This window comes from Schistocerca nitens, chromosome 2, assembly GCF_023898315.1.
Source record: "Schistocerca nitens isolate TAMUIC-IGC-003100 chromosome 2, iqSchNite1.1, whole genome shotgun sequence".
In the NCBI taxonomy this organism is placed as follows: Eukaryota; Metazoa; Arthropoda; class Insecta; order Orthoptera; family Acrididae; genus Schistocerca; species Schistocerca nitens.
This window is the reverse complement of record NC_064615.1, coordinates 852,344,346-852,351,908: the sequence shown is the minus strand read 5'-3', so window position 1 is coordinate 852,351,908 and position 7,563 is coordinate 852,344,346. Positions and strand designations below refer to the sequence as shown.

Here is a 7,563-nt window from a genome sequence, read left to right as displayed (position 1 = left end):
GAGTTTTACAGTGTTTCAGTCTCGTTCTTGGCGCCTTCCTCATCGCAGAAACGTGAAGAGTGGCGTGTCAGCGCCCGTGTGGAATCTGCAGTCGCAGCTCCTGGTGTCGCCCGCGATCAGCACCGCGTCCTCGTGCAGGGCGGAGCGGCGGCTGGCATGTGCCTACAGTCTAGCATACTTATGGAAGACCTCCAAAGCCTCAGTGCTCTTGTTGAGGGTATTTACACTTAGGCTCGCCCCCAGAAATCTGCGTACTCCTGATTATGGTTGTCGTGGTAGCGAGGAGTAGGCGGAAATCCCTACACTGACACGGAGGACAGCCTGTAGGACGGCTCCAGCGAATATCCGGTAAGGCGGTACACTCACTGCCAAGGAGTGGTGGCACCTAGCGTCCTCCTCCCAAGCCTAATAGCTCGGAGGATGTCTCCCGCATTCGGAGACGAAATGTCAGGGGAGAGTTTTATACATCGACCACGGCCTATCAACCCGTAAGTTTTAAGTGAAGACAATACCGGTCGTGAAAGCCTACATTGTATGATGAATTAAATAAGTTTGCACTACACCAAATGTTTTTGTGGTTACCTTTGTTGTTCTGTATCAGTTATTTCACCTGCATATCAGTTACTATTGGTTATCTATCTTGAGCTGGCTGCAATTTAATTAAATAGAATGACACTCTGGCTCTGAGCACTACGGGACTGAACTGCTGAGGTCATCAGTCCCCTAGAACTTAGAACTACTTAAACTTAATTAACCTAAGGACATCACACACATCCATGCCTGAGGCAGGATTCGAACCTGCGACCGTAGCGGTCGCGCGGTTCCAGACTATAGCGCCTATAACCGCTCGGCCACTCAGGCCGGCTCTGTCCGTTTGTTTTCGTTCATGTTGTGAGTGTGCCAACCTTTGAAACTACTACTGTGTGCTTGTGTGTGTTTGTGTGTGTGTTTGTGTAAATTAATGAAGTTAATTGTATGTTAGGTAGAGATGTGAAAAGAGATGGCAGGGGCGGGGGGGGGGGGCTGTTACTGTAGGTTTTTTTTGGGGGGGGGGGAGGGGCGGGAATAGGTCTGGATGGTGATTATAGGACAGAATCTGGAAGTAGGTGTTAGTGGTAAATGGAGCCTGTGTTAGATGTGTATATTTTTTGTTACACCAATTGAAATGTAATACATATGACGGAAGATACGTAGGTCAAACCAGGAGGACATTTGACACCAGATACCAGATACAAAGAACATAAGAGCATGGGAGTATAGGAAAAACCATTCAACTTTTGCAGCACACTTACAACTACACCAAAACCAACACCAACATAAAATACAATCAGAGACACTGACATACAAGGATAAACAGCAACAACAAAAAGCGCCTCCTCACCTTAGAAGAAAACTACCACATTCAGAAAACCATAACAGAAAAGAAACAATTCATACATGATGACTCCAACTTGGCAAACGATACACTGTTTAAACTGATCGACCATCTAATATCACATTACGTATACACGTATAACCAGAGTCTCCGTTTACCACTACCATCTCCTCCCAAATTATGTCCTATAAACCATGCAGGCCCATCCCGCTCCCCTCCCCCGGGAAAAATTCAATCACCCCTCCCCCCCCCCGCCCCCCAATCACTCCTTTCACATCTCTATCTAACATACGAGACAATTTCACCAGTTTACACTAACACACACACACACACATACAAGTAGTTTCACAGGTTGACAACACTCACAATATGAACGGAAACAAACGAACATACATAAACACTGTTACTGAGCAGTTTACAAAACAGTTTACAAAAGTGAAGTGTAAATAATGCAGCGCACGAAATACTGCAGAATGGCAAAAAGTAGAAGTGCATATGTGAATCGAAGTCAACCGCTGCTAGCACACCAACTTTATAAACAAAACGCTGCTTTTAAACCTAAACAATCAAAATTGTACAAACTTTTTATCCAGTTTGCATAACAGACACGGAAGATGCTTTATAAATAAAAGTGAAACGCGTCTGGTGTAATTCTTTTTAATTAAACTGCAGTCAGCTCATGACAGATAACCAATAGCAACTGATTTTAACAGCTGCTGCGGAAGATGGCCATGCAAACAAACGTATAACGTGCATCTTCTTACAATGATATAAATCGAAACTTCCTGGCAGACTAAAACTGTGTAGTGGATCCGGGCTAGAACCATGGACCTCTGTCTTTCACGGGAGACTGTTGTACTTGAGCGCTTGTCCGCGAAAGGTGAAAATTACAAGTTCGAGCCCTAGTTCGGCACACAGTTTTAATCTGTCTGGAAGTTTCAGATCAGGGCACATTCCGACAAAGAGTGAAAATACATTCTGGAATGGTATAAATCCTTTCTCACAGTATTATGGTGGTGCCTATGATCTGGGTTTTCGTCTGATCGATGCTAACGGCAGTCTAGGAGTGAGATACGCGTTCCTTGTCTCCTTCTCCGAGAAGAAGAAGGGAAATGAACTGACAATATAGGCCGACATATTCATTCGCATATAATCTATGGTTAGATAAATCTTTCCTCGGAAATGCTCATTTTAACATTAAATACCTAATCAGATTCTACCAACGATGGAGGCGGAAAAAGAAAAGTCCTTTGTAATACTAGCAATCGAATGCAATTTTTCCATGAGACAGTCAGTCGCACTGACCTCTGAGGTATAAAGGCGGGTGGAAGTCCACAGGAAGTTATTAACTCTTTGTGTTAATCTCTTCTTTCTAACATCATAATCCATATGTATACTGTGCTTCATTCATGTATTACGGTTGTGGTATTACAGTTGCAGTTACTGGAATATGTACGCTGCCATTTACAACTAAAATGTTTGGTTACCGGAAGTGCAGCTTTCTCATGGCACAGCGATGCAGTTCAGAGCTGCCATCAAGGTAACGGCGCACCTATCATCTTGGCATCGCCCCTCAAGTAGAGAGTTAAGTTTAACGCTCGCTCGGCGCGTGTGCCAAATATCAGCGTACAGGAGATATAAATCACCAGCTCTGTGAGAGTTAAATGCTTTAGAAACGTTCATTCGGTATGCTTTTTATTTAGGCATAGGTCAGCTGGTGTTCGCTGAATCACGGAAGGTGGAGTTTTTTGTAGCGTCAATACTCTTTGTAAGTTCAATTTGTGGTGGCTGCAAAGCAGTAGATCGATCTTAACAATCGATTTATTTAAGCAGTAAGTTGAATTCTTATACTTAAAGGGCAGATCTTAGTTCTCTGTGTGTGAATTTGACTTAGGTGTAGCATTATTTTACTGTTGTAGCTTTTTGCATAATATAACAACGTTGTCTACTGTTCGTCAGAGGACTCCCAGGGGGGACTGAGGCAGTGAGTCATTTGTCAGCTAAGTATGCACGACAGCAAAAGAGTGACTACTATTTCGATACGTCCTTCATGTTATTATGAAACATGATAATTTCCGCATACAGCGGTAAAAATGTTTACTTCTACGATTTCAGTTTCGAGCATTACTTATTTCAAGTACACAGACATAAATGTAACCAATATTCCAAACTTTAAGTGAGTACGAACGGTGTATAAAACCCTACCGAAACCACGACAGTAGCATGTATTTTGTATTCTAACGTTCGTAGTGTCCCGCTTGAGCGTAGCTGCTCGCTTGAAGTTTGGAGTAGCGGTTATGGCTCTGAGCACTATGGGACTTAACTACTGAGGTCATCAGTCCCCTGGAACTTAGAACTACTTAAACCTAACTAACCTAAGGACATCACACACATCCATGCCCGAGGCAGGATTCGAACCTGCGACCGTAGTGGTCGCGCGGTTCCAGACTGTAGCGCCTAGAACCGCTCGGCCAGCCCGGCCGGTGGAGTAGCGGTTATAGTTATCCTTGCATGCACGTATTTCAATTTGTGATTTTTGTTTAAAAATGACGATTACTCAGATTTGCAATAGTGGCAAATAAAACTTTTGATAGTGGAAAGCGAACCATGTTAAATTAAAAAGTTACTGACGGAATTGAGGTAGGACGACAGTTTGAAATTGCGTGCCGCCAGCTTTGGTTTTGCCCCCACTTACGCTTTAGAGACGCCAGTGACTTTTCACTGGCACGAGAATATGCCTCGGTCTTATCGATGTAAATCACATAGCTTCCTTTAAATATTTCAGAATTTTCATTTATTAGTGAGTAAACATAAATGAAAGATGATTGTACAGGGTGCAGAAAAACAATTTCACCAAAGGTGTAGGGCAGAAAGACAGCATCAAAGGAAAGAATCTGAGTACAGGAACTAGGGGTCGTAATTGCATCTTTACGGAGTGCACCATCAACATCAACTCTGGTTGTGCGAGAGTCTTCAGGTGCGAAAACTGTTTGTGTTTGAGAGATGCAAACAAGCTGCATTCTGCTCATTGCTGCTCAGTGGTACTGAGATTTGCAACGTTGAACGTTGTTTTTAAGTTCTCTTTCATCGTATTCAACAGTTGCAGTGGTCCGACTAGAGTAGGTACCAACGAGTGAGTGTCGTGAAGCAGCAAGATAGAATATGGTTTCACATGGAATGCGCTAAGTGATATGGAATTGGCCTATGGCACTCCTCATGCCAATGCAAGAGCGGTTTATAGAGTTTACCTGGAGCGTTATCCACATCGCAGGCTGCGTCAGAACAATCCTTTTGTGTCAACTGACAGATGTATGAGAGAGATAGGATCTTTGCGGGCTAATAAGTATGATACAGGCAGGAGACGCACTGTTTGAACAGTTGAGTTTGACGAAGATGTGTTATTTAACAATGAAATTCGCCAATCAATCATGAAATTGAGAAGTTATTTTATTTTCGCTACCAGTTCCGGCAGTTCATTATGCCATCTTCAGACTCCAAATGCACCCCTCAGAAATAATCGATATTGGTATACTGGGGCCATATGTTTCTGTTATGTTATGAATTCTCAAGTGCTTCATTCGAAGACTTGTATTCAACTGGAATAGCAGTCATGTCTTCGAAGGAAGCACCTGATAGTTCACGACATTCAGAAACATATGGCTCCAGTATGCCAATGTCGATTATTTTGAGTCGTGTATATGCTTTACTCGTGAATGAATTGCCGAAACTGGTAGCGAACGTAAAATAAAATAACTTCTCAACTGAAAGGCTGTTTGACGAATGCCATTGTTAAATATTTGCCCAGCCACTGCTCCATGTCCACAATGGATCAAGAGAGACATGACGTGTTATATCCCACAAATCAAGATCCACTTACAAGTACCAGACGAATCGTTCATGAGCTTGGCGTGGACCGGCATCAAGTCTGAAATGCCGTTCATGAGTTTAGTCTACATCCTTTCCAGCAACAGAAGGTAAGATCTGTGGGTCGGACGACTTCCCTAGGGGTGTGGAATTTGTCGATTGTTTCGAGTCTAGGGCGCCTTGCCACGGTTTGCGCGGCTCCCCCCCCCCCTCCCCCCCTCCCGTTGGAGGTTCGAGTCCTCCCTTGGGCATGGGTATGTGTGCTGTCCTTAGCGTAAATTAGTTTAATTTAAATTAAGTAGTGTGTAAGACTAGGTACCGATGACCTAACAGTTTGGTCCCGAGGGAACTTACTACAAATTTCAAAAAATTTCCTTTTACGTGTGTTGTTTACAGACAGGGTTTGCTTTACCCGTGCTACGTTTTCCCACTACGAAACTCTGATGTAGCGTCGTCCATGGTCGTCAAGAGCGATTCACTGTAAACGTGTGAGCGAGAATTGTGAATGACTCCCTCATTGGCCCCTACATGTTTTCTCAAAGGCTGAATGATCACAGGTATCTTATGTTTTTGCAAAAAGTATAGCCTTAACTTATGGGGGCTGTACAGCTTGAGTTAGGCAAAACCTTTCCACCATTACGGCGCAACTGCACATATTACACATTCTGTTCGATATCAACTACACAGGGCATTTACTGACAGATGGATCGGATGTGGTGGACTAATACGGTGGCCTCCACTTTCGCTAGACTTGACACCGCTGGATTTTCTCCTCTGGGGTACCATGAGAAACAGCATGTATACAGCACCAGTTGAGAATGAACAGGACTTTGTGACTCGCGTTATGGCAGCAGCAGAAGCGATTTAAACTACTCCTGGTGTATTTCAGAGAACACGCAAATCCCTGCATCGCCGCTGCGTTATATCACAGCCTGAAAACGGGGGTCAGTTTGAGCCTTTGCTACGACATACTCATGGTACTTAAGTGGTGGCAAGTCCGTGTACAAGAGCATACTCATTTTTCATTCATTTTGACCTTTTAAGGGATACTGTAAAATGAAACATGGACCTGTGATTGTTTTATTTTCTAAAGATGTGCTGTGTCTAAGCACGATACACGTGTACGTGATACTTTAAATGTTTTTCTTGTCATCGTGACGATTAGTTGGTCCAAACATTTTGCTTACCTATACATCTCCGTGAATTACTTTTCATTTTGAGTAAAGACATCCAGATATTGGATTTAAATGGCGTTCATGTAGCGCCGAAAATATGCAGCTGCGAGCCCTAGTTCCTATACTCAAATTCCTTCATTTCATACTGTCCATGTGCCCTACATTTTTAGCAAATTGTTTTTCCTCAACCGGTACAAGGAGAAAGGCGTCGAATTGTTTGCAGTACGATTGGTACAGCATCACTTGTCATCGTCTCTGGTGATGGCTTGCATGGTCTCGGGGCAGCACTAACGCCTCTGCTCTACTGTTACGTAAAATCGGATTTCTTCACATCTTCAGCGCAGTAATTCGGTCAAGGTAAACGAGTGCAGTAAGCTGATTTTCTATTTGATGATGCGTGACTACAACTGCCTCAGAATTACATGGTGTTAAAAATTTTGTGTTTGTCTTGATGTTTAAAATTTTTTTCCTAATTACGTACCTCTAAACAGTGCGGAAAATTCCCATTATTACTCATAAACTTTGTTTTTTTCACTAGGACTCTGACATTGATTCTTTTTCTAATTTTCAGATTATTTCTGGTACTACAATGACATAATGTGATCTCACACTTACCAGTTTATCTTCAGCTTTCAGACAGAATTAATCACATTCTTAAAAGATGACATGAAAATGCTGGAAGTATCGATCAGATATATTTTTCTATGTACGTGGTCATTTTATCAAAACCGGAGTAAAAAAGAACGGCGTTGAAATCTCATGTAAGAGATGTGTAAGGTTAACAAAACGTACATGTGCATACCTGTAGGGGATCGGGACAAGACTTGGGCCCCACATTCCACTTCTGAGTTTCCAAAAATATTTTTAGACTATTTGCTTAGGTGTTGTTTTTTCTTTCTCGGAAGTGGAATAAATAACTCTATTTTTGCTATAAAAGATTTTTATTTTATTATTCATCAGTATTGTGCTGAGGAGAGGAGAAACCTGTGACGTTGCTGTCCGTAGAATGTAGAGAGAGCCAGCTTATAACTAAACAATCTGTAATTTTTGCCTGATCGTCCTTACAATCGTCGGAGAGGGAAAAATGCACTTGCTGTTATTGTCCGCCCCGATAGCTTTAAAGATAATAGCGTTCATGCGGCGCACTAT

At 42.6% G+C, this 7,563-nt stretch overlaps 1 non-coding gene across 1 annotated transcript; it reads right to left on the bottom strand.

Moving 5' to 3' along the window:
* Positions 1-777: 777 nt before the first annotated feature.
* Positions 778-861, bottom strand: Trnas-gga (transfer RNA serine (anticodon GGA)). Its single transcript is given in 2 exon segments — positions 778-812; positions 822-861. It is a non-coding gene; the product is annotated as a tRNA-Ser (tRNA).
* Positions 862-7,563: the final 6,702 nt, after the last annotated feature.